The following is a 5428-nucleotide window of genomic DNA, read 5'->3' on the forward strand; positions in this document are numbered from 1 at the left end:
GATGAAATTACTAGTTAGCAAGAAGTCAGTGAGAGCTTTGAAAATTGCATGGAGAATAAAACAAAGTGATGTTGAAGAGGAGGAAAGTAAAGATGACTTCTGAAGAGCAGTTGGCTCAGTACCCCTCTCTCTCTCCGTCCTCCTCTGACCTTGCTTCTCTCTCCCACTCCTACCCTCCTCTCCAGTCACCCACAAGGGCAACAAAGTCTCACCATCTTCTTTACTTTGCATACTTTTAATTTCAGAACAAAATAAAACAAACAAATAAACAAACAAACAAACCAAAAACCACAATATCCTACCCTGTTATTCGGTGGGAGGGGATTTTCCTGCTCTAAGGAACAAGGACAGGACAGAAGAGATTCCTCTAGACATGAGCAGAGAGCCAGGAGGGTCAGGACCAGTCAAGGCTGCTGGAGAAGCCACAGGAACACTATACAGAGGGCATGGGCTTCCCAGGAGGTCTCTACTGTACTTCTTCCATGCGAGAGGCATCTCATCACCTTTAAGTGGGAGGGGATATCATCAGGAACAGCAGGTTCTCTGCTGTCACCTCATCTTCAACAATGCCCAGGCCTCGTTTGATCATGTGGTAGATTCGGTCAGAGTGGGTTTGGGGTTCTACAAGTGAGAAAGCAGAGGGGAGCAGAGCAGTTTCAGACAGCAGCAGCACCAGGTCCAACAGCAGCTTTGTCGTTTTTGTCTGCCTCAGCCTTCTGTCGCAGGCTCTCCACAATGGGGTGGTCAGGACTTATCTCTAGGTGTGTTTTAGCTACTGTGTAGCTCATTGCCGAGTAGTCTGGCAGTACCTGGGCCTTCATGATCCACTCCATGTTGGGGTGCTTGTCACAAGGCAGTGGGGTGAAGACACGAGCCTATTAGAGATTGTCACCTTTTCAATCTTCTTATCCAAGATCTCCTTCATGAATGAGATTCTCAAACTTTGCCTTGCTCTCCTTCATTTCTTCTTCTCTTCTTCACCCTCTGGTAGCCCCAGGCCTTCCTCAGTCACTGAGACCAGGCTCTTTACATCAGATTTCTGGAGCTGCTGCATGCAGTAGCTGTCAATAGGCTCAGACATACACACCACCTCAAAGCCCTGCTTATGTGCACACGCCTCAAAGGCAGAGTTGGCCACCTGCTCTTTGCTCTCACCAGTGACATCGTACATGGACTTGTTTCCTTCATGTGAGATACGTTCTTTGACGTGGAAGTCACCTCATCTCCAGAGTGAGAGTGTGACAGCGAGAGCTCAGAGAGGTGTCAGTGTTCAGTGGAATCTTTATGGATTTCAAGCTTTAAGTTCTTGGAGAATGCCTCATAAAATTTCTTGTAGTTCTCTTTGTCTTCAGCCACCACCACCACCACCACCACCACCACCACCACCCCTACCACCTCTTCCTCCTCCTCCTCCTCCTCCTCCTCCTCCTCCTCCTCCTCCTCCTCCTCTTCCTCTTCCTCCTCCTCCTCTTCCTCCTCCTTTTTCTTCTCAAAAAGGTCAAAGGAAACTCACCAAGGAATGAAAAGCAATGCCCTTAATCTCAACTGACCTTCTATAGAGAAGTGCTTGGCTGCCCAGTGGTCTTCCCAATTATGGGTGAGGCTCTTATAGAATTCACCATATTCCTGAGTGATGTCATCAGGGTTTCTGGTCCAAGTAGGCCTAGTTTATTCAACTCTTCTTGATCAATGTATTTCTCCTTCATTTTCTTCATTTTCTTTTTCTTAACTTTGCCACTGTCATCCTCCTCATCTGATCCCACATCTTCAATCTTAGGCATCTCTTAATCATCCTTATCTTCCTCCTCTCTCTCACTCTGTTTTCCTCTTCCTCTTCACTGACCTCCTTCTCTCATTCCTTCTCCAAGTAGAGGATGATGGGGTAGCCTAAGAACTCTGATAGTTTCTTCACCACTTCCTTGACCCCCATTTCCTCTAAGTACTCTGTCTCATCTTGTTAGAGGTGAAGGATGACTTTGACATCTTAGCCTATGGGCTCACATTGGTCTACACAAATGGTGAAGGATACAGGAGCAGAAGACTACCAGGTATACTGCTCATCATCGTTGTGCTTTGTCATCACAACAACTTTCTGTGCTACTTTACAGGCCGAGTAGAATCCAATACCAAACTGCCAATCATGGAGATGCCTGCACTAGCCTGGAGAGCCTCTATGATCAAGTGATCATATCTAAGATAGACTTAGCAATGGTTCCTAATGGCTATTTATGAGGTCATCCTTGCTCATGACAATGCTTGTGTCCACCAAAGTCAGCATGCACTCCTGAGGGTTGGGGATAACGTCAATTTTCAGCTTTTTATGGCTGTCCCACCAGGAGGGATCTGTCAGGCTCTCAGTGAATCATGTCCAAGGCATCAGAAGCATTAGTGATCAACTCCCAAAGGAAAATTTCTTGTTTCAATAGAAAGTATCAATAATGAGGAACATGAGCTGATCAATTTCTGCCTCAAAGGTCTCCACTTCTTCCTCTCCATGGTACACTTCTCAGGCAACTTGACAGGAAAGCAGTGCAGAGCAGGTTATACTTGGAACTCCTCTGACTTGAACACCAAGCTTAGACATTGCAGGGGTGACTCAAGAGACCAGTGGAGTTTTTTATCCAAGAAAAAGATCTCTATAATCTCTTCAACATAGAGCCCAGAAGGAGAGAGATCCCAAACTGTTTGTCCTGGACAAAACCTGAGCTGTTTTCAGAATCATGTCATTTATTCATTGGGACTTAGTAAAGTGTTTCAGATCATATTACTGACCTACCAACAGGTGAAATGGAAATTTCTGGTTTCTTTGGAAACTCAGTTGTGTCATCTGATATTTTTCTTGAAGCTCTCTTGTGAGAGGATGTTTCGCTGAAGCAGGGTCTTTGAGAGGGTTGTGATGTTAGAAAAGAATATAAATGAACCCCATAAACAGTGAGAAGTGGCTCTCACATTGCTGTGCAATGTTTCGCTGGTCTTCACTGGTCTTCATTGGTCTTTGCTGGTCTTCAATGGTCTTTGCTGGTCTTTGCTGGATCTCACTTCATAGAGAGCACTAAAGAATTTGTCGTGGTATTCTGGCTGATTCTGGCTATTTTCACTAACGTCCTTTTGATCCAGTGGAGCCTTGCAGTTTCTGCTGGATTGCACCACCACAACTGATTTGTGTTTGGTGTTTGCTATTGAACTGGACTACTGGTATCCTGACAACAAAGGGTGGAATCACCCCAGAGATCTACTTCTAAAAAAGTCCAGAATACCCTTTTCCTATTAACCATCTTCCTCCCCTACTTCTGGTCAGTGGACTAGAAAGGAAGTTGAAGCATTTAAGAACCCTTAATAAAATAGATCTTGTGAAATCTAAGCCTACAAACAGGTTTTCTTCTGACTTTGTTTTATAAGGGTGTCTGTCTTTTGGCCACTAACTCTTTTTTGTTTGTTTGTTTGTTTGTTTGTTTTTCGAGACAGGGTTTCTCTGTGTACCCTTGGCTGTCTTGGAACTCACTCTATAGACCAGGCTGGCCTTGAGCTCAGAAATCTGCCTGCCTCTGCCTCCCAAGTGCTGGGCCACTAACTCTTAAGACAGGGAAGAGTTTTATTGGAATCTGCACAGTCAGCTCATTCTTTAGCTTTTTGTCTTCCTCAGGCCTTCTACAAATTTAGGTTAGTCTCCCACTTGGACTTAATGCAATTGTGTTGTGGTCTTATAGTTTCTTGTTAGGTTGTTTCATGGTAATTGTTGATTTCATAAAATGTTTGTGTCATTTGTCTGTTGGCCTAGCTGTTGGCCCATGGGTCTGATTTGATACCCTTGTTTTATATCCATATTTACTCTCCTGGACTACCTTGTGTTTTTCCTTGTCTGCCTCACTATGCTCTTTGGTTTCTTCTGTGTTGTCTAAGAAGGTTGTTGTCTCAAGCCCATCCTAGCTAAAGTCAGATATGTGATAGTTAATTATGAGCCTGGGTTAGGGCTGAAAAGGACAGTGCAAGAGAGAAATTTTGGGATCCAAGCCTTGGGGCTGGAGAGATGACTCAACAATTAAGAGCACTGGCTGCTCTTCAGAGGACGCAGGTTTGATTCCTAGAACCCACATGGTAACTCACAATCATGTGTAACTCCAGTTCCGGGGGATGCAGCTCTCTCTTCTTGTCGATTTGGGCACCAGGCACATACGTAATATTAGTCAGATATGCAGGCAAAACACCCACACATAAAATAATAAAACAATGAGTTTTACTTAAGTCAACAGCAACAATAAAAATCTTTAGGGTTTGACCAAATGGACAGGTGGTCATAATTTTTTTCATTCTGTTACAAATTTAGATCAACACTCCTTTTTTCTTTTTTAAAAGATTTATGCCCAGAAGAAGGCATCAGATCTCATTACAGATTGTGAGCCACCATGTGGTTTCTGGGAATTGAACTCAGGACCTCTGGAAGAGCAGTCAGTGCTTTTAACTGCTGGATCATCTCTTCAGCCCCAACACTCGTTTTTGTTTTGTTTTGTTTTTAAATTTACAAATCTGCTTTGTTGGATCACTTTGTCTGTGGTTAAAATTTCAACTGAAAAGACATGTGATCTTGCCTTATGAATGAGTTTCTGAAAGCTACCTTTAGATATTTGTTGTGTAAATTGTCTACATGATACCCTCTCATGAAGGGCCAGTCTAAATCAGCTTACAGAAAAGTAAGTGCTCATGTAAATTTAATTTAAATACTTTTTAATTCATAGGACTGAAATAAGTCTAATAAATTAGTTAACTTAAACTTATTAGTAAGAGAAAATAGAAATGTATCAAAGACAGCAAGCACATTCTTGCCTGTGTTATTATTATTAGATATTCAACACATAGTGTCTACATCTTCCATGTTTCAATGTAACTTCCTGGGGCTGGGGAGATGGCTCAGTAAGTGCAGCTCTTGCAGCATGAGCCTGAGGACCCCAGATCAGATCCCCAGGTTTCAAAAAAAAACCCAAAAAACCCCCCAAAACCCATTAGGTGTTCTAAAAAGAAACAGAGAAGGAACAGTGGATGGGGTGGGGTAGGGGCCGGGTGGAGAGGACAGAGGAGCAACTGCAGTCAAGAAGTAATATATGAGAGAAGAATTAAAAAAGAAATACTGGGCATAAACATGTATCCCTGCAATCCCAGTTGGGAGGAGGAAGAGACAGGCTGACCTTGTGTGCCATTGGAAAGCCAGCCTTGCTGAGTCAGTGAGCTGCAGGTTCAATGAGAGACCCTGACCCAACAAACACAGTGAGAGACATTGAGAAAGGCACACAATACTGAACTCTGGCTTTCACATATATGTACACATATGCATATGTACACATGCATAAAACACAAACACACACACACACACACACACACACACACACAGAGAGAGAGAGAGAGAGAGAGAGAGAGAGAGAGAGAGAGAGAGAGA

The 5428-nt window shown here is 43.4% G+C and overlaps 1 pseudogene; it reads right to left on the reverse strand.

Annotated features, from left to right (window-relative positions):
* Nucleotides 1-505: 505 nt before the first annotated feature.
* The window catches only part of LOC114636175, a 6251-nt pseudogene continuing 1328 nt past the window's right edge, over nt 506-5428 (reverse strand).

Source organism: Grammomys surdaster, unplaced genomic scaffold (assembly GCF_004785775.1).
Source record: "Grammomys surdaster isolate TR1022 unplaced genomic scaffold, NIH_TR_1.0 122793, whole genome shotgun sequence".
NCBI lineage: Eukaryota > Metazoa > Chordata > Mammalia > Rodentia > Muridae > Grammomys > Grammomys surdaster.